The sequence below is a fragment of the Kogia breviceps genome, chromosome 12 (assembly GCF_026419965.1).
Source record: "Kogia breviceps isolate mKogBre1 chromosome 12, mKogBre1 haplotype 1, whole genome shotgun sequence".
Classification (NCBI taxonomy): domain Eukaryota; kingdom Metazoa; phylum Chordata; class Mammalia; order Artiodactyla; family Physeteridae; genus Kogia; species Kogia breviceps.
This window is the reverse complement of record NC_081321.1, coordinates 56,705,413-56,728,575: the sequence shown is the minus strand read 5'-3', so window position 1 is coordinate 56,728,575 and position 23,163 is coordinate 56,705,413. Positions and strand designations below refer to the sequence as shown.

The following is a 23,163-nucleotide window of genomic DNA, read 5'->3' as shown; positions in this document are numbered from 1 at the left end:
CCAAATAATACATATTATTTTGGGCATATTAATACAGACTTATGAGTGTTTGTTTCTTTCGTAGTCCCTCTTGTCTTTGTCAACCCCATTCTCATCTCAGCAGCTTCTGAAAGATGATTCAGTTTTTTTTTCTCTCTGGGTGACCAGGCCTTGCCTTCTCTCTATCATAGCCACATTTTAATGCAGCCTGCCTGGATAAGGCTGAGAGCTCCACTAAGAGGAAGACCTTCTAGACTGTTGGAGGTCAGGGGTGGGCAAGACTAGGGAATAAGAGTACTTTGGAAGGAGCTTTCTTCGTTGGAAGACTGACATCCATGTTCTGGGGCTGGAAGAGAGGGAGACCCAGTACAAAACCCAATGAGAGGTCAATCAGGGGTCACCAAGCAATCAGCATCCTGCAACAGAGAATAAAATCTATTCTCCTTGACAGGGCTTCCCACATGCTTCAGCAACAACTGTCTCCAGGCTGGTGAAAAGTACTGTATATTGACCTCTCCCTGAGAAGGACTGAGGCTTAGCAATAGTGGTAACAGCTATGATGAACAGGTCATTTTCTTGAGTTGTCTGGGCTGTCCAGTTTCAGGATGAAGTGAGAATAAATAGGATAGATACTCTGGACTGAGTAAGTATCCTTGGATTCTTTGAACTTCAAAGGAAGAGGTGTTTAAAGAAGATAGAACACATTTTTCTGTTAATGTGGCCAAGTGGGATCTTAATTGGGAAAACACCTCTGAATGGTGAAGTAGGAGACTAAGTAAGGCAGGGCACCTTGCAGGATATAGAATCATGCAACTCAGGTACTAGATAAATATCCTTTCTTTCCAACCATCCTATCATGAAAAGGTTATCCATGGCTGAATTAGCACCATCAGAATCTACATTTCCTGTAAGTGACATAAACTTGGCTCCAGGTGCCTCATACATATTTGCCCAAGTAACTGCTCTCTCTTCAAAAAAAAGATTAAAAAGCTGCACTCGTCTCTATGATCCTGACCAGGATCATCCTCATGAAGTCATACTCTACGAAGTACATGCTCATATTCATTATACATATTCTATGAAGCTCAATTTCTTCCTCTATAAAATGAGAGTACTAATGTTTACTCTGTAGCTTAGCTGAAATCATACTATGAAGATTATGGCAAATTTTAGACAATCAAGAAATGACAGCTCCTCTTCTTCCCCTCTCAGTTCTTTCTCTCTAAACAATAAAAACAACTTATTATTTTAATACAGCACATGCCATAGCATTTACGTATAATACTCTTCTGACTGTCTGAATAAACCACAAATCCAGAGAGACAAGAATAAAATGAGAAGATTTCATCACAGCTGATACAATATAAGAGCATGGTTGATACTAGAATAAGAATGAGAGAAAACAGAGAAAATACATTACCTTCATGGCATCTATTTATTAGTTAATTTTAGAAATTTTTGAGGAAAAATAAACAATAAAGAGATACCACCTGGAAAGACAGCTATTAAAAACTGATCATAGTAATCAAGAAAGTATGATGTGGAAGGAAAGATAGACACATAGGTCAATGGAACAGAACAGAAAGCCCAGAAATAGACTTATAGAAATATGCCCAGTTAATTTTTGACAAAAGAGCAAAAGCAACTTAATGGAGGAGGGATAGTTTTTTCAATAAATGGTGCTGGAATAATTGAATATCCATTGGCAAAAAGAAAAAAAAAAGAACCTTGACCTAAACCTCACACTTTATGCAAAATTATGCTCAAAACAAAATTTGAACTTAAATGTAAAACTATAAAACTTACACAAAAGAACATAGGAGAAAATCTTGAGACCTAGAACAAGGTAAGGAATTCTTAGACTTGACACCAAATGCATAATTCATAAGAGGAAAAACAGATAAATTGGACCTCATCAAAATAAACTTTTGCTCTTCAGAAGACCCTATTCAAAGGATGAAAGGACAAATTAGAGGCCAGGGGAAAAATTTGCAAATCACTTATCAGACAAAATCCCTTTATCTAGAATACATAAAGGACCTTCAAATTTCAACATTAAAAAAATAATAATCTAATTAGAAAACTGAGCATTGACACAGAAAAGACATTTACAGACATTTCTCCAAAAAGGATACACAGGTGGCAAATAAACAAATGAAAATATTTTTAACATTATTATCCATTAGAGAAATACAAATTAAAACTACAATAAGATATCATTATACACATGAGAATGAAAAAATTAAAAATAGCAAGAGCACCAAAAGCTGGCAAGGATGCAGAGAAACTGGATAACTCATACATTGCTCGTGGTAATGTAAAATATTACAGCCCCTCTAGAAAGTAGCCTGGCAATCCCTGTCAGAATGAAAAATGGACCTATTATACAAACCAGCAACCCACTCTTGGGTATTTATTCCAGAGAAATGTCTTCTTTCCACATAAGAACTTGTATATGAATGTTCAAAGCAACTTTATTCTTAATAGCCAAAAACTGTAAACTATCCAAATTCCCTTGAATGGGTGAATGGTTAAACAATCTGTTGTGTCCACACCATGGAATACTATTCAGTGATTAAAAAAAAAAAAGGAACAAACTGCTGATACACACAACATCTTGGAGGAACCTCAAGGAAATTATACTAAATGAAAAAAGCCAATGTCGAAAGGATACATACTGGAAGATTCCACTTATCTAACATTCATGAAATAACATAATAAAAGAGATGGAGAATAGAATAGCAGTTACCAAGGGTTAGGGATGGGAGGAAGGAGATGGGTATGGCTATAAAGTAGTGAAAGAAAGGAGTCTTGTGGTAATGGGTACAGCTGAATATCTTGATTGTGGCAGTAATTATCTAAGGCTCCACATGTGATAAAACAGCATAAGGCCACACATAACATACTCACAAATACATATATGTATAACTGATGAAATTTAAATAAGCTCTCTAGATTGTATCAATGTCAGTTTTCTGACTTTGATGCTGTTCTATAGTGCAAAATGTTAACATTGGAGGTGGCTGGAAGGAGAGTGCACAGGATTCTTCTGTACATTTCTTTGCAAACTTCTATGAATTTATAATTATTTCAAAATAAAGAAGTTTTTAAAGCTGCTATGAACATTTGAAAAATATAATTTATGATAAATAATTTTGTCAGATACACCGAAAAGACTTTCATATTTGTTCAACTTTACTGAATCTAAAACCTCCTTTCTTCTCTTACCTTTTATTGAAAACCTTTCAACAGAATTATTTTGACACTTAGAAGCTGGTATGGACAAAAGAGGCCAGTGAGAAATGTGTAACTGCTGGGTGTCCATAAATGATCTGGACATTTTGTCATTTTAGGAAAGAGAAAATAAGCTGGGCATGAAAGTGTACCCTTTATCTTTAAATTTTTTCTTGTATCTGTTGCAGGTTGCTTGAACCTCAACATTGTTTTAATTTTTGTTTTATTTATTTTATTTTTATTTTGTTTTACGACTGTAAAAAGAACATAGATGTTGCAAAATTATATACAATATAGAATTGTTTTTGAAAAGAAAGTGAATTCCCCTGTCTACAAATCAAAATAGATCCTAATAAAGAGACCAAGAGGAATAGTTTTATTTTTTGGTGGTATAAATCTGAAGCTTATTTTGATAACTTAAGATAAAGATGGTAAAAACTAGAGCAACTACCAAACAAAACCCCTAAAAATAGTGAAAAATCATTAAACACATTAAAATGCTGTATTAGAAAAATTCGTTTAATGCAAAAAAATGCAGTAAAGGACAAATAGTGGTACAAGAAAGACATGAGACATAAAAAACAAAAAGTAAACTGGCAGATGTAAATCCAACCATATCAATAATAACATTAAATGTGAATGGATAAGACAATCAATACCAATTCTTCCCAAACTCTACCAAAAAATAGAAGAGGAAGAAACAGTACCTGACCCATTTTATGAGGCAAATATTACCCTGATACCAAAACTAGAGAAAGACATCACAAGAAAAGAAAACTACAGACCAATATTTCTTATGAATATGGATGTAAAAATCCTCGACAAAATACTAGCAAACTGAATGCAGCAACACATAAAAAGAATTATACACCATGACCTAATGGATTTTATACCAGGAATACTAGTTGATTTAACATCTGAAAGTCAGTGTAACACATCACATCAACAGGATAAAAAACAAAAATCACATGATCATCTCAGTACACAGGAAAAAAAATCACTAAAAAAATCCCACACCCTTTCATGATGAAACTACTCAACAAACTAGGCATAGAAGGGAACATATTCAATCTGATAAAGGACATCTATAAAAAAACCACAGATAACATTATACTTAATGATGAAAGACTGGATACTTTCCCCCTAAGATCAGGAACAAAACAAAGAAGACCACTCTCACCACTTCTCTTCAACATTATACTATACAATTACTTATGAGAAAGAAATAAAAGGCATCCAGATTAGACAGGAAGAAGTAAAACTACCTCTATTCACAGATGACATGATCTTGTATATATTGGGTTGGCCAAAAAGTTTGTTCGGGTTTTTTCTGTTATAGCTTACTGAAAAACCTGAACAAACTTTTTGGCAAACCCAATAGAATATCCTAAGGAATCCATTTTTTAAAAAAACCTATTAGAACTAATAAACAAGTTCAACAAGGTGGCAGGATACAAGATCAATATACAAAATCAACTTCATTTCTATACACTTCCAACGAACAATCCAAAGATGAAATTAAGAAAATAATTCCTTTTACAAAAGCATAAAAAAGAATAAGATACTTAGGAATAACTTCAGCAAAAAAAAAAAAGTGCAAAACGTATACACTGAAAACAACAAACCATTGTTGAAAGAAGTTAAAGAAGATCTAAATAACTGGTAAAATACCACAAGTTCATGGACCAGAAGACTTACCATTGTTAGGACAGCAATATTCTCCAAACTGTACAATAGTCAGGACATGGAAGCAACCTAAGTGTCCATCGACAGATGAATGGATAAAGATGTGGCACATATATACAATGGAATATTACTCAGCCATAAAAAGAGATGAAATTGAGTGGTTTGTAGTGAGGTGGATGGACCTAGAGTCTGTCACACAGAGTGAAGTTAGTCAGAAAGAGAAAAACAAATACCATATGCTAACACATATATATGGAACCTAAAAAAAAAAAAAAAGGTTCTGAAGAGCCTAGGGGCAGGACAGGAATAAAGACACAGACGTAGAGAATGGACTTGAGGACACGGGGCAGGGGAAGGGTAAATTGGGATGAAGTGAGAGAGTGGCATGGACTTATATATACTACCAGATGTAAAACAGATAGCTAGTGGGAAGCAGCCACATAGCACAGGGAGATCAACTTGGTGCTTTGTGACCACCTAGAGGGGTGGGATAGGGAGGGTGGGAGGGAGATGCAAGAGGGAGGAGATATGGGGATATATGTATAGCTGATTCACTTTGTTATAAAGCAGAAACTAATACACCATTGTAAAGCAATTATACTCCAACAAAGATGTTAAAAAAAACAAAAAAACAGTGGTACATCCCCTCCCCACCGAAAATCTCCAAACTGATCTACCTATCAGAATTCCAGTAACTTCCTTGCAGAACTGACAAGCTGATTCTAAAATTCGTACAGAATTCAAGGAACCCAGAATAGACAAAACAAACTTGAAAAAGAAGAACAAAGTAGGAGGACTCACTCTCCCCAGTTTCAGAACTTACTACGAAACAATGGTAATCAAGACAGTGTGGTACTGGTTAGGAGGGCTAGATTCAAAAAGACAGATAATAACCAGCATTGGTTAGGATGTGAAGAAATTGGAACTCTCATACACTCCTGGCAGGAATGTAAAATGGGGCAATCATTTTGGAAAATAGCCTAGCAGTTTCTTAAAATGTTAAACACAGAGTTACCTTATGACCCAGAAATTCAACTTCTAGGTTTCATTCCAAAAGAAGTGAAAAACACATGTTCATGTAAAACTTGTAAACAATGTTCATAGCAGCATTATTCATAACAGCCAAAAAATGGAAACAACTTAAATGCCCATCAACTGATAAACAGATAAATAAAATGTGGTACATATATTTTTTTTTTTTTTTTTTTTTTTTGTGGTATGTGGGCCTCACTGTTGTGGCCTCTCCTGTTGTGGAGCACAGGCTCCGGACGCTCAGGCTCAGCGGCCATGGCTCACGGGCCCAGCCGCTCCGCGGCATGTGGGATCTTCCCAGACCGGGGCACGAACCCGTGTCCCCTGCATCGGCAGGCGGATTCTCAACCACTGCGCCACCAGGGAAGCCCAGGTACATATATTTAACAGAATGCATATAATGGAATATTACTTGGCCATGAAAAGAAATGAAGTACTGATATATGCTACAATGTGATGAATTTTTTTTAATGTGATGAATTTTGATAACATTATGCTAAGTGAAAAATGGCAATCATAGAAGACCACACATTATATGTTTCTATTTGTATGTTGTACAGAGTTGTCCAGACAGGCAATCCTATAGAGACAGAAAGTAGATTAGTGACTGCCTAGTGCTAACAGCATTGGGAAGAAATGAGAAGTGACTATTAATGAGTGATGAAAATACTTTTATCTCAATAGAGCTGTTTTTTTTTTTTTTAAGGAGCCAAAGAACAAAGACTTGTTACATATGGAGAAACAAAGGGTGACATCAGAATTCTTGTCAGATATAATACAATGAAGTCATTGGAGTAACATCTTTAAAGTACTGAAAAGCAAAAACTGTCAACCTAGTATTCTATACACAGAAAAATATCTTTCAAAAATAAAGTTGAGGGCTTCCCTGGTGGCGCAGTGGTTGAGGGTCTGCCTGCCCGTGCAGGGGACGCGGGTTCGTGCCCCTGTCCGGGAGGATCCCACATGCCGCGGAGCAGCTGGGCCCGTGAGCCATGGCCGCTCAGCCTGCGTGTCCGGAGACTGTGCTCCGCAACGGGAGAGGCCACAACAGTGAGAGGCCCGCGTACAGCAAAAAAAAATAAAAATAAAAAAATAAAGTTGAAGCATCACACTTCTAAATAATACTTGGGTCAAAGAAGAAGTCTCAAGAGAAATGAAAAAATTGTTTAAACTAAATGAAAATAAAAATACAGCTTATCAAAGTATATGGGATGCAGTGAAAACAGTGCTTACAGAGGAATTTATAGCATTAAATACATATATTGGTAGAGAAGAAGATGTAAAATAAAAGACCCTAAGCTTCCACCTTAGGAAACTAGAAAAAGAACAATTCAAGCCTAAAGCAGAGGAAAATAATACAAATTAGAGCAGAAATCAATGAAATTGAAAACAGGAAAATAGAGAAAATCAACAAAGCCAAAATCTAGTTCTTTGAAAAAATGATTAAATTGATAAACCTCTACTAGGCTAACCAAATAAGAGAGAGAAGACACAAATTACTAAATTCCGATACATATGCTGATTAGTACAAGTACTGATACAGGACGAACTTTGAAAAATTATGCTAAGTGAAAGAAGCCAGTCACAAAGGACCACATATTATGTGATTCCATTCATACAAAATGCCCAGACCAGGAAAATAGAGACAGAAGGTAGATTAGTGGTTGCCTTATGCTGGGGTTAAGGGTCAGGTGGGTGATAGCTCAAGAGTACCTGGTTTCTTTTTGAGGTCATGAAAATGTTCTGAAATCAACGTTGGTGATGATATACATTTCTGTGAATATATTAAAAACCATTGTACACTTTAAATGGGTTAATTGTATGGTATGTGAACTATATCTCAATAAAGGTGTCTAAGAGAAAAAGCAGGGTACAGAACATTGTATATAACAGGCTAATTGTGTCAGAAAAGGGGGAGGGAGGTTACCAAATATTTCAGCACAAAATGCTTATCTATGCATAATATTTCAGGAAGGACATAGGAGACAGACTATATTTATTGTCTCCAAGGAGGAGAACTGGTGGCTGAAGGACATGTTTGGAGGAAACTTCACCTTACACATTATCTTTTTGTACTTTTTGAATTTATACCTTGTGCTATATTATTAGGCAGATTTACCATGAAGCTAATGAAGCTTAAGTTCTGGGGCCCCCTCACTTGCAAGGGCTCTTCATAAGGCCCCAAGAGGGACCCCAATAACATATTTACGTGGTCATATGTGTTTGTAAAAATTCCAAAAATGAGATGTGTTAACTTCAACAGCTAACCTTGCTGTTTCTTTCCACTCCAAATTCCCCTCCTTTACTTCTCCTTTTGTGTGATGTGTGGGGAAGGGAAAAGAGGGAATCTGGCTGTAAACATTTTGGGGAAATGGTTAAGGGAAAGTAGACTAAAGAGACACTTTTAGTTTGGGTTATGTGGATGGCAGTCACTTTCACATACAGCAAAATTATTGCTAGTTGACCTGATGTAGAAATGACTTCCAGGAATATTATCTTATTATCCACTATGCCAACTCATCTGGCACTGCAATAAGAAGGTGGATGGATGGACCTTGAATTTAGACATAGGTAGGCAGAATGATGGGTCCCCAAAGATGTCCCGTGTCTTAATTCCCAGAACGTGTAAATATGTTATGATACATGGTGAGGGAGAATTAAGGTTGCACAGGGAATTCAAGTTGCTAATAAGATGATCTTAAAATGAGATTATTGTGGATGATCTGGATGGGCCTAATGTAAGTTAAAGGGTCCTTAAATATGGAAGAGGGAGGCAAAAGACTCAGTGTCAGAGTGATGCAACGTCAGAAAGACTCAACTGGCCATTACTGCCTTTGAAGATAAAAAGGGACCATGAGCCAAGGAATAAGGTGGAGCCTGTGGAAGCTGGAAAAGGAAAAACAACAACAACAACAAACCAAAAGCAAACTCTCCCCTGGAACTTCCAGAAGAGATGCAGCCCTATTGACACCTTGATTTTAGCTAAGTGAGACCCATCTTGGACTTCTGACCTCTAGAACTGGAGATAATAAAAGTGTGTTGTTCTAGGCTGGGGTGGGTAAATTTGTGGTAACTTGTTACGGCAGCAATAGGAAACTAATATACCATGTAACTTACTGTAATGAAACATGAGAGTGACATTTAATTACCAGTGTGACACCACCACACTCCCTTTGACTTGCCACCATTGTAAATTTTTGTAGATGATAAAGATGGAGTGTTCATTCAACTTGAGTTCCTGAATGAGGATGAGTGATCCAGCATGGATACGTAATATGAATAAGGAAAAAAAATCTTTGTTTTTAAGCCACTGAGATTTCAGGATTTTGTTGTTGTTGTTGTTACTGTAGCATAACCTAACCTGTCCTAACTGACTGGCCCTCAAAGGAAGGAATCATACAACCAAGTGGTTATTTTCACTATATAAAAGGGGGATAAGGGTGGTTGTTTCAGCTTCTGGTAAACACTGCATCCTCATTAAAAGGAACAGTTGTATAATAAATGAGGCAATGAAAAATGTTGTCCTAGTGAATTATTTCACAATTAAAGTGGGAGAGAAAGCCACTCAAAATGCTTAAGGCTTATGCAAACATGATTGATGCATTTCACTTTACTTTTGAATAGGTAAGACTTGAGGATAGGTACATGTTGGCTGACAATTTTCATAATACTTCCTTCCTTAGAATTTCAGAGTGTATATTATGTGACTACCTCTTTATATGACAGCGATTTTGTAACATATCCTATGGGTAATGGAAAGAGAATTCAGTCTTTGTTTTAAAGTGGCTGATCAAAATTTATTTTTTGCTATTGAAGATATTTTAAAAAGTTCCAGCATCATAAAGTAAAGATATTTTCAAGTAAATGTTTAGGGTGGCGATCAAATTTGACACAACTTCTATGAAGTTTTTTTTCATAAATGAGCTGTCAGATTTCAGGGCATTTCAAAATTTTCTTGTGCAATGACTAATTTTAAATACTCAACCAGTTTTTCATCAATATCCTTGTCATAGTGACATGAATTTTGTGTTATCTTTGTAGATGTCACTATTTTGTGTCAAATCAGCAAGAAATTTTAAAATTTCCTATTGTGTTCTTATAATTCACTCTTCTTTAATTGTATTATCAGACAATCCATAAGTCTACTACTTTTATTAAAATTTTCTCTTATGAATTACTGCTTTTGTATGATCTGAAAATATTTGTTAAAATTTGCTACTCAATGTCAGGATAATTTTTATTCGTTTATATGCTCATTTAAAAAATAATTTTTGTTTCATATTCTATTAGTTTTTATCTGAATTTCTCCTTGGTTCCTTTTCTTTAAGAAAAGAAAAAGCTCTTCTTTATTGAGGTATATGTAACATACAATAAACTGCACATTTTAAAAGTATACAATTTGATAAGTTTTTATATATGCATATACCCGTGAGGCCATCACCACAGTCAAGAGAATGATCATATTCTTCACCTCCAAAAGATTCCTCTTGTTCCATCATCAAGTATGTGCTTACAAAGATTTTCTCCCAGTCTTTTCATAATCTTAGCAGTGTCTTTTTAAAAGCACAAGTTTTATAAATTATGTTGAAGTTCAATTTATTTATTTGTTCTTTTTTGATTGTGCTTTTGGTGTTGTATCTAAGAAATCTTTGCCTAATATACAGGTCACAAGATTTTCTCTTATTTTTCTTCTAGAAGTTCTATAGGTTTTTCATTTAGGTCTACAATCCACCTCGAGTTATTTTCCGTATGTAGTGTGAGGTATGGATTCAAGTTCATTTTTTTGCATATGGATGTCTAATTGTCCCAGCACCACTTGTTAAAAGGCTATCCTTTCTCCACTACATTGCCTTTGTGCCTTTAAAACATTTTTTATATTTACAGAAAAGTTGCAAAGGTAGTACAGACAATTCTGTCACTGAGTTTCCCCAATGTTAATTTCTAAGATTTGACAAATAAACTAGAGTTACGTTAAGATGTTGACATTAGTAGATTACTATTAACTAAATTCTAGGCTTTATTTAGATCCCTCTAGTTTTTCCACTAATGTCCTTTTTCTGTGCCACGACCCAACACAGTATACCACATTACATTTGTTTTCATGTCTTAAGTTTTCTTCTTCTTTCACATAAATCAAATAAAAATGCACTAGACCAGTCTTAAACGCAGACAAGAAAGAACGTTAAGTGTTATATTCTGAAGTGCTAATAGTTGTGGATCTTAAAATTTTAAAGCAAAAGAGAATTTCTTTTCAGAGGTCAGAATGAACAGTGGCATTCTTAAATAACAAATATTTCAGAGGAATCATCAAAATAATTGCTGCTTTTAATCCATGAGCATTTTGGAAAATACTAAAATGAGAAAGGCTCATTTAACATTTATCCAAAACACTTTATTAAAAATTAATTTTAAAATGGGAAAATATGTATAAGATTAGCTGGTAAATAAATCAAACAGCAAGTAATAGTCCATTATTGGAGATTTCATTTCAGATATGGAAGCCCTGACCAATTTTTGATTTTTGTATAATATGGTTATTATAGAAAACCTTATGAATGATTTTAAACTTTCTTGTCAACTATAAACTAGCTATGACTTTATTCAAGAAAGTGAAGCAAGTTTTGGATGATCTGAATTTGTTTGTGAATGACATTTCTGGTCAGCTGTATGATAACAAAGCTGTAATGAAAGATGTGAACAAAGCATTCTTTTAAAACATGAACAAGTACACAATATGTGCTCTGTCTAGTTTCTTTAAATTCATTGGAGAAAATGTCGCTTCCTCACTACCAGGCTGTGTTGACTTGGATTCAATATTTTGCAACTATTATTTGTGTTCTTTTCAGGTTCATCTGGCAGATGAAGTATTTTTAAACATACAGGTCAACTTAGAAGATCTGCCCATAATAAAGCTGTTCAAACTTTGCAACACGGGTTCAAAAACATACAAAGGACTCTAAAACAAATTTTCAAAGATTTGGAGAAAAAACTCACAATAAAGAAGGTGCAACATGTTTTTTCCTAAAAGCTGATAAAGCTCAAATAAACCATTAAAATTTTTAAACAATCATAAGATTATAGGAAAGTTGAGAGAATATTATAAAGAACTGTTTTCCCTGAATCATTTGAGAATAAATTGCTAAACTGATACCCATTATGTTAGCTGTATTCTTACAACCAAGGACATTCTCCTACATAACCACAATCAAAATCAGAGAATTAACACTTATACTTTACTACCAACTCAGACCCTATTCAAGTGTTGATAATTATCCCAATAATGTGTTTTAGAGCAAAAGAATCCAGTTTACCATCACACACTGGCTTTGTCATGTCTCTATGGTCCTTTTAGGATAGAACAGTTCCTTACAGTATTTTCTTGACTTTTATGACCTTGACAATATTGAAATCATAGAAATTTACTTTGTAGAAATGTCCCTCAATTTCGGTTTGTCTGATTTTTCCTCATGACTAGATTCAGACTGTGTATCTTTGGCAGGAATATTGCAGATACTAGGCTGTGTTCTTTTCAATGCATCCTATTAGATAGCACATGGTTTCCATTTGTCCCATTACTGATGATAATCACTTTGATCACTTCAATTAAGGTGTGTCTACAAGGTACCTCCGCTGTAAAATTAATGTTTTCCCCTTTATAATTAGTAAGTACTTTGTGTGGAGATATTTGAAACTGTGCAAATATCCCATTCCTTATCAATTCACCCATAACTTCAATTTATTTGTTTATATCTGTATACGCTCAAGCTTATTTTTACAATATGGTAAAATCTTTTATTATCACTTTTTTGCCATTTAAAAAATGGTGGTAAAATACATAATATATAATTTAACCTCTTAACCATTTTTAAGTGTACAGTTAAGCAGAGTTAACTGTATTCACAACATTCATTGTTGTGTAATAAATCTCTACAACTTTTTCATGAAAAAGTAAAACTCTATATCCACCAAAAAACAACTCTCCATTTTTCTCTCCCCCAAGCCCTTGACAGCCACCGTTCAAATTTGTTTCCATGATTTTAATAGGAAATTTGGAATCATAATTTTGACTGGGGACTAAACTAGATGTTTCATGATAGTGGAATAATACAGTGTTTGTCCTTTTGTGACTGGCTTATTTAATTCAGCATAATGTCCTTAAGGTTCATCCATGTTGTAGCATGTGACAGGATTTCCTTCTTTTTTTAAGACTGGATAATATTCCATTATATGAATGAAACATACTTCATTCATCTGTTGATGGACATTTGGGCTGCTTCCACTCTTGGATATTGTGAATAATGCCGCAATGAACATGGGTGTGTGAATATTTCTTCAAAATCCTGCCTTTCAATATTTTTGGATATATACTTAGAAGAGGGATTGCCAGATCACATGGTAGTTCTATTTTCAGTTTTTTAAAGAACTTTCATGCTGATTTCCACAGTGGGTGCACCATTTTGCATTCCTACCGAAGGTACACAAGGATTCCAATTTCTCCACATCCTCACCAACACTTATTTTATTTTTTGTTTTGGGGTGTTTTTTTGAAAGTGGCCATCTTAGTGGGTATGAGGTGGTATCTCATTGTTGGCTTAATTTGAATTTCTCTAGTGATTACTGATGTTGAGCATCTTTTCATATGCTTGTTGGCCATTCTTTGAAGAAATGTCTATTCAGGTCCTTTGCCCATTCTTTAATTGGGTTGTTTTGTTGTTGAGCTGTTAAGAGTTCTTTGTATATCCTAAATATTAACCCTTTATCAGAAATATGATTTACAATTTTCTCCCATTCCATAGTTACCTTTTCACTCTGTTGTTTATTTTCTTTAACGTGTAGAAGTTTTTAGGTTTGATGTGATCCCACTAATCTGTTTACTTTTGTTGCCTGTGCTTTTGGTGTCATATCCAAGAAATCATGGCCAAATCCAATGTCATCAAGTTTTTCTCCTATGTTTTCATCTAGGAGTTTTATAGTTTTAGGAGGAGACAAGGACTGAATACAGTTTTCAGAGGGAACATGGCCCTACCTACATCTAAATTTCCAAAGTCTAAGCCTCAAAACTGTGAGTCAATACATTTATTGTTTTCGTGGTGCATTGTTACAGCAGCGCTAGGAAACAAATACAGAGGGTGTCTCCCCTGCCCCCTTGTTGCTCTGGCTGGTTTCTAGAAGGTAGAAGAACTTTGTATCTAAACTGTCATCAAGTTCACTGCCCACTATTATTCTCTACTTTTACAAAAGAATTCTGTTACTAGAATTGCTTACATGATTTCCCAAAAAAGGACTGGGTCCTAATTCCATATGCTAACTCACAAATTATCCTGAATAAATAAATAAATGTATATAATGAGTATATTCGTACATGGAGGCAAATGAACTTCTCCACAGTATAAGTGTGACTGCAATATGTAAAGCTATTGAGTTACTACTGTGAGTTTGTGTCCTTGTCAAGTACTTGCATTGTTAGAAAAAATGGGAAGCTCCATTGTTAGGACTGTGGAGGCCTTAATGAGGTCACTGTTCCAGACTTTTATATACTCTCACTTTTCCCTGACCAGTTAGTAGCTTACTGGAGGGTGGGTATTTTGTAAAAATGTGTGCTCCCTGGGAGCTTCAACTTTATATAAGGCAACAAGTGGAAGATGGCCTTTCAAATGTGACTTGGACATTCCTGAATATTCATCATGACACTCGTTTTGTGTGAGACCCCAGATATCCACGGATTAATAATAACATCTCCTTCCAGCTACTTTCCCATTTCTTTGCTCTTTACAACAATATTTTTAAAAAACGATCTCCTTTTTCTTCTCCCATTCCCTCCTGAATTCACTCCAATCATCATTTTATCCTCACCACTCCATTAAAATCACTCCACTCAAAGTCACCAATGAATTCCAGATACCAAATCAAAAGGTCAATTCAGTCTTCATTTTATCAAAACCCTCAGTAGTACGTGACACACCTCACTCCCTCTTTTGTGAAACTTGTCTTCTGAGACACCCTCCTTTTCTCTTCCTCTCTCCCTCCCTCCTTTCTTCCTTCCTTCCTCTCTTTCTCCCACTCTCCCTCCCTGTCTCCCCACCCCCACCTCTCTCCTCTCTCCCCCTCTTCCTTGGTTCTCTCACTCAAGGGCTGCCACCTCTGTCTATTTGGTTGCATCATTCTGTTTTCCCTATTTCTAGGCATAGGAGTCCTCTATGGTTCAGGCTGCTGACATTTTTTTCCTTATCTATCATCATTCTCTCAGTGACCCCACCTGGTCCCACTGCTTTAAATAGTATTCAGACACTGATACCTTGCACAATCATATCTTTAGCCATGAAATTGTCCCTGAATTCCAGATATGTACATCCAAATGACTACTTGATATCTCCACTTGGTAGTCTAATCGTTCTCTCAAACTCAACATACCCAACATGAAACTTTTTATTCCTGCTCCCACCAGAAAATGTTTCTACCCCACCCTCCAGTTTCTTTATCTCAGTGGAAGATAACTCCATTTTTTTATTTCTTAGGTCAAAAATTATAGAGATAGCCTTGATTTTTCTCTCACATTCACCTTTTGTCCATCACCAAATGTAGTTGGCTTTACCTTTAAAATATACTCAGTCTCACTGCTTCTCCACTGCTATTACCTTAATCAAAACCACTTTAGGGACTTCCCCGGTGGTCCAGTGGTTAAGACTTCGCCTTCCATTGCAGGGGGTGCAGGTCTGATCCCTGGTCGGGGAGCTAAGATTCCCACATGCCTCGCAGCCAAAAAATCAAAACATAAAACAGAAGCAATATTGTAACAAACTCAATAAAGACTTTAAAAAAATGGTCCACATCAAAAAAAAGAAAAATCTTTAAAAAAAACCACTTTAATTTCAAACCTATACTTATGCAAAATCATTCCAATTGGTCCAACTACTCCCTAACAGCCTCTTCCTTCAGATAGCAACCTGTGATAAAACTTAGGATTATATCACTCCTCTACTCATATCTTTCCAAGTTTCCTGTCACACCATGAGTAAAAGCTAAAATCTTTACCATTCCCCATAAAGCCCCACACAATCACGCCCCCAAACACTTCCCTAAACCCATTTCTGACCATTCTCCTCTTCCCTCATCGTACCATCCTTTGCTGCTTCACTTACCCTTTAGGGCATCTCCACTTACCATTCCCTCTGCTAGAATGGTCTTCTCCTTGATATCTACATAGCTGACTCCCTCACTATCTTTGGATTTCTGTTCAAACTGCACCTTATAAAAAAGGTCCTTCCCTGATGAACCTGTATAAAAATATCCTGCCTTATTTCACTTAATAACTTTTTAACACCAATTGGTATATTTGACTGTTGTCTATCTTTCCTCATTAAAAATAAGCTCCAAGAAAAGAGGGATGTTGTCTATTCCACTCAGTGCTGCATTTCTAGCTCCTAGATCTGTGGTCAGCACATTTGTTTAATGAATGAATCTCTCCTACCTGGAGAGAGATACTAACTATACAGTGTCCTGATTTGGACACCATATATGACTTCACATAAACCCCTCTTCCAAGACATCCTGAATACTGCAGCACCACCTCTTTTGGGGTTAACTCTTAAAAGCATGCACATAAAAGCACTCAAAAAGTGAAGTTCATGAGCTATATCTTCTTCAGCCAAGTTAGCTCCGTAATATCCAAAAAGAACTCAGTCATAGAAGATTGGGAGCCCCCCAAATTGATGAAAATATATCCACTGCTTCAGGGAAAAATTACCTTTTCATTTCTTCACTAATCTTGAGATGAAGGAATTTTTTTTTCCAATCTGGCCCTTAGAACAGTGCCTGGCATCTAGTAAGCAACTCAGTAATTCCTGAAAGAATGAATACACAGAACCCATTGGTAATTAAGGCCTTTCAAGTATTGGAAGACACTCTTCACTGCCACCCACATAATATCGATAGCTTCCCTAACCCATCTGGCCTGCCACCTAGTGGTAGTTGCTTCCAACACTATACTAGGCCCCATTCTGTCCCAAGAAGACTCGTTCTGGTAATCTCCATTTTAGCTAATTTCTTCAAGAAGCAGACTCCAACTGAGGTCATCATTCCAAGCTTTGGGAGCCGTTAGCACAAGCAGCTGTTTTTCAAAACAGTTTTTGAAAAAAAGGAGGCACCACATCACCGTAAGGAGGACAGAGATGGTTTGGCACATGTATACTACTGTCTAAAAGCAAAGGCTCACCCAGAGTGGCTCTAGAAGGCGTAGAACTCCAGAACAGTCTGCTCGATGAGGGAGGACGACTGTTCAGTCTACATCCAAGTACACTGATTGTACTGACCACTGCATCCCATCTAAGACAATGAATACACAAAATATACTTGTGTGCAGCCTGACACGCAACTCAAAGTTTCAGAATGTTTATCTTGTTACAGACCATTGTTGGCAATTGCTCTTCTCCCAACACTCACTCTAGTACGCTGGGACACTGGTGACCAGGCACGTGGCTTCCTTTAACCAGAACGGTGTTAAGACTAATTTTAAGGCTGTTCTGAGAGCAAATAGTGTCATAAGCTCACTTCTAATATAAACCTTATGCTTTACATTGATGTTATTTAAAATTTTGAAATAAAACACATCAAAGCAATGGTAGTTTTTCCAAACTACACATCTTTCATGTTGACAACAGAGCAGGAGGCTGGTTATAACATTATCTGCTATCGCCATGCCCTCAATGGATTGTGCTATCTCCCACTTCAAGTCAACTCGTACTCAAATAAATCTTCAGATATAAATAGGAAATCAACTGTTTTAGAGTAGCATTTGTAATGTTTTTGGAAAAATACCTTAAGTATTATCTTAAGTACTCGTTAGTAGCATTATCTAGGTATGATGATAGCTTGATCTAGAATTCAGTTGCACTTACACAACAAAAGGCTATTTCTATCACTGCAATTTTATTGTGTATTAAATATATCTAAAATGTATATTTACAGCTCAAAGAGTAAAAACACATGAGTACCAACCATTCCGATTAACAAATACATTATGCCACCTTAGGAGCCTCCTGTGGCATGCTCCCTTGACTGTATTCCTCTACCTCCCTGCCTCCGGAACTATTATGCTAAATGTTGTTCGTGACTTTCTTGAACTTTTCTATTGTTTTCCTTACATAGGAATCTCTAATACACACTCAAAACTTTGCCTGTCTTGGAACTTTATATAAATAAAATAATACTGTGTGAATTCTGTGACTTGCTTCTTCCAGTCAATATAATTTTAAGACTCACTTATGGTGTTGTGTGCAGCTAGAGTTCTTGTCTTTCCAGTCTATGTAGTATTTCATTGTTATGGATGCCCTGCTATTTATCTACTCTATTGTTGGTGGGCATCTGAGCCATTTCCAGTTTTTTTGCTATTGGAAATAATGTTGCTATATACATTCTTGTAAATGCCTCCAAGTACAAAGATACAAGTTTCCCTGCTGTACACATGCACATTTACTTTACAAAGTAATGCTATACTGTTTTCCAAAGTGGTTTTAACAATTCACACCCTTTCCGGCGGTATTCTTCATTGCACCATCTCCCAGCCAATATTTAGAACTGATTAAACTTTTTCTGGGGGGGGGCAATCTAGTAGGTGTGAAATGGTACCTCTGATTTCAACATGCATTTCCTGATTACTAACGCAGTTGGGTATCACTTCATATATTTATGGAATATTTGTTTTTGTGTGAAATATCAGTTCATGTCTGTTGCCCATTTTTCTACTGGGTTTCTGTCATTCTCTTATAGGTCTGTAGTTTATTATATATTCTTGATACTAATCCTTTGTCAGTTTTATGTGTTCCAAGTGTCTTTGCCCAGTTTGGGGCTTCTCTTTTCACTCTGTGGTGTCTTTTAATGAACAGAAGTTCTTAATTTATTCACATTTATCAATCTTTCTCTTTTATGATTTGTACTTGTATCTTAAGAAATCCTTCCCTAATCCAAGGTCATAAAATTATTTTCTATATCTTCTTCTTAATAGACTAGCTTTGCCTCTCCCATTAAGTCCACATTTAATACACCTAGAATTGATATTTACGTATAACATTAGGTAGATCTCATTTTTCTATTGCAGTATAATCCATAGCATTTCCATCTTAGCATAAAATCTAGCTTTCATATATATGTGGTTTCTGGTCCCTCTATATTGTTCCATGGCCTACTTATTTATTCGTGTACAAAGTCTGCACTATCTTATTACAGGCCTTCGTATAAGACAGAGCAACTCTTCCCTCTCTTGGTTATCATTTGCTTTTAATTCCGCATAAAGTTTAGAACGAGACTGTCATATCCAGTAAGACCTGACAAACCTCTTGGAATTTTAACTGGATTTGCACTGATGGTAATTTGGAGGGAATGGCCATATTTACATTAAATCTTCCTATTCATGAACATGGTATGTCCATTGATTTGGGTCTATATGAACGCCTTCCAATAGAGGTTTAAAACTTTCTCCAAAAGGGCTTGCACATCTTTTATTAGATTTAAAACTAGCTACTTTGTATCTAGTTTCTATATTGATTTTGTGTCCACAGAGCTTTCTAACCTTTTGATTCTAATAATTTATCTGTAGAATCTTTCATACCATCTCCTATCTTCCGTAAGTAATGACCAGTAAATCCCACTGTCACATTCTCTAGATCTGCTCTTCTGACCCTAAAGTGGATTACTGCTCTGCTATTGAATCCTCTTAAATTCATTTCCTCACCTGTAAAATGAGGAACTCCAATGGAATTGATTTGATGCTTATATTAAAAATACCACTTGGGAAAGTGGCCAGCATATATTAGTCTCTTCAATGGCTTTCTTCCAGACAGCACATGGTTTTCTTTATGTATTCATGGTATTTTGCACATGGCAGTCATTTTGAGTATTCACTGAGTATAATTTATTTCCTGACTCTCGAAGGGCAGAAAGAATATTCCTCGGCTTATGTCCCCCTTCCTGAATGCCATGTACAGCAGAGTGGGCACTCAAACGCTAAAAAAAGATAGGCTTTTTCCACCCAGGGTTAAAAACAAAAAAAGTTATTATATAGCTAAGTAAAATTAAGCCCACACTCTTATACCTACCATAAGTATTCTATTCAGAATGACATTAGAATACTATACTTTTCAAAGAAATGTTAAATATATTCTCCATATAAATAATCTATATATAAATACAAAATATGTAGATACAAAATTCCTTCCCTTCAAATGACCCTTATTATGTGCACTGAGCAAATTTAGATATATTTTCAGTATAAAGATGGAAATAAAAAAGTTTTATTAACTGATTTCATCAGAATATTATCATTATTACTTTGATCTTTTGGTTTGACTATATTGCTGTGACTTAACAGGGTCAATAGATTAGAAAAGAATCCTTCAGATCTTCCTTGGGTGAGAGCCTGGCTTGGATTTTTCAGTTCCTGAGTTTGTCCTTAACTAGTTATTACTTTGGGTCCGAATGCATACTTAACTGTTTCCTCAATTATAAAATGAACTTACTAAATTACAACTTACCCTTTTTTCCTTACAGTTATCACTAGATGGCAGCAAACTAATATTTTAAAATATTAAGCCTCTGTAAAAAAAAAATCACACTTAAAAAGATACCAATTTTCACCTCTAAAATCGATAATTTTTAAAGCACCCATTATTGAAAAGGATGTGGACAAATACACATTTTCACATACAGCTGTGGTGAAGGTCAATCAGAGGGCAACTTCATGTGTCAAAACCCTCAATTGTCCATACTTATTGAATCAAGCACCAAAAGAGACTTTTTGGAAAAAGATGTGCATTTACTTGTAAGGATTTTCATTATAATATCCTTTATACAAGTCAAAAGTCTAGTGAGATAACCTGAATACTCAATGATAAGAATTAAAATGCCCTCCACATTAACCTACCTGTACAGTCCCTCTATAAAACTGACTTATTAACACAACATTCATGTCCAAGAACTTCTGCTTACTAATTACACTACATAAGACTCAGTGCGTGTGTTCCTAAACTATATCGATAGTATTTTTTCCTGTGATTTCATGACTTAACATTATGTAAACCAATAAAATGTGAGTGCAAACACAATTGGTTCAATGAAAACTACGTTAAGTGCTTTGGAAAGACTGGCTAAAGATGAGCCACTTTAAAAATCACAGTTGGGGGCTTCCCTGATGGCGCAGTGGTTGAGAGTCCGCCTGCCGATGCAGGGGACGCGGGTTCGTGCCCCGGTCCAGGAAGATCTCACATGCCGCGGAGCGGCTGGGCCCATGAGCCATGGCTGCTGAGCCTGCGCGTCCGGAGCCTGTGCTCCGCAACGGGAGAGGCCACAACAGTGAGAGGCTCGCGTACCGCAAAAAAAAAATAATAATAATATTAATAAATAAATAAATAAAAATCACAGTTGATACAGGGACATCACACAATGAGAAAGGGGTCCATTCTCCAAGAAGACATGATTTTTAATGTGTATGTGCCTAACAACAGAACATCAAACTACATGAGGCAAAAACTGATGGAACTCCAGGAAAAAAATTAAATAAAAATCACAGTTCACAATGTCATACTTCACACCCATCAGGATGGCTATTAGAAGAAAAATGGAAAATAGGTTTAGTAAAAATGTGGAGAAACTGAAATTTTCACACATGGCTCATGGAAATATAAAATGGTACAGCTGTTGTGGAAAAGCTTCAGGGTTCCTCAAAAAGTTAAATACAGAATTACCATATGATCCAACAATTCCACTCCTAGGTATATATCTAAAAGAATTTCAAGAAGAGACTCAGATACTTGCACACCAATGTTCAGAGCAGCATTATTCACCACAGCCAAAAGGTGGAAACAACCCAAATGTCCACTGACAAATTGATAAAATGTGGTATATGCACACAATGGAATATTCAGTCTTAAAAGTAATGAAATTCTAACACATGCTACAATGTGCATTTTGAGATTACGCTAAGTGAAATAAGCCAGCATATAGGACCAAATATTGTGTAATTTTACTTATATAATGTACCTAGGACACACAAATTCATAGAAAGTACAGTAGAGGTTGCCAGGGAGGGGCTAGAAGTGGGGCAGGAATGGGGAGTTACTGTTTAGTGGGTGCAGAATTTGTTTAGGATGCTCTAGAAATGTATAGTGGTAATGGCTGCACATTGTGAATGTACTTAATGCCACTAAAATGTATATTTAAAATGGTTTAAATGGCAATTTTTGTTATATGCAATTTGAAAGATGCTGAATTAGCTCTTACAACTGCACTACCATAAGCATAAGCTAAAAGGATAATGTGGTAGACCGAAATCTTAAGGACATTCATTCATTATTTACTGAACATTTATGTGCCATGCCCTTATGTAGGCACTTGGGACTTACAAGATCCACGCTTTCATGTGCCTTATAGTCAAACAGACAACAAAGATAACATATTGTGCTAGGTAACAACATATATTGTGTTAGGTTACACATAGAAAAATAAAGCAGAACTAAGGGAGATATTGGGTTCCATTCTTCAATAAAAAGGTGAAAATAAATCTCATTAAAATGACACTGTGATGCAGATATCCAAAGCATTCCAAGCAAGGAAAACGGCCCATACATAGGCTGAGAGAGGAATATCCCTGGACTGTTTGAAAAAGGAGGCCAGGGGAATTTCCCAGAAGTTCAGTGGTTAGGACTCCGAGTTCAGACTGCTGAAGGCCCAGGTTCAACCCCGGTGGGGGAAGCCACGTGGCATGGCCAAAAAAGGAGGCGAGAATGACTGGAATGCAGCGAGCATGGGGAAAGGTACTGGGAGGTCTGGTTAGACAGGTAACAGGAGCCAAACATGGAGGAAGCTTTTAAGGACTGGAGTTTTACTCTAGTACAAATGGGGAGCCATAGCATGATTTTGAACAGAAACGACAGAAGCTCTGACAGCGGTGCTAAGAACAGACTGCAGTGTGAGGCAGGAGCGGGAAGCACGGAGAGCTGTTAGGAATCATTGCAGTAATACAGGCAAAGAATGAACGCAGTGCAAGCAGCTGTCAGATTCTAGGTATTTTCTGTGGTGGACAAAAGATTTCCTGATGTACTGGATATGGGGTGTGAGAAAACTCAATAATTTCAAGTTTTGACCCTAAGCATTTGAAATGATGTTGATGTTAGCTGTTAGGGAAGACTGTGGGCTGAGCAGCTGGTGGGGAATGGGTGAGGATGAAAGAATTCAGCCTTGGCA

General features: G+C 36.2%; 1 protein-coding gene across 2 annotated transcripts in view; it reads right to left on the bottom strand.

Moving 5' to 3' along the window:
• LOC131766216 (cleavage and polyadenylation specificity factor subunit 6) overlaps nucleotides 1-23,163 on the bottom strand; it is an 84,694-nt gene that overhangs the window by 24,120 nt on the left and 37,411 nt on the right. Inside the window, exon 1 of one of the 2 annotated variants that reach the window (XM_067009723.1) lies at nucleotides 15,567-16,772. The exons of the other annotated variant lie outside the window; for it this stretch is intronic. The gene's annotated coding sequence lies outside the window, so the exon portion shown is untranslated. Of the gene's footprint in view, nucleotides 1-15,566; nucleotides 16,773-23,163 lie in introns of those variants that run through there. 2 annotated transcript variants of the gene reach the window in all.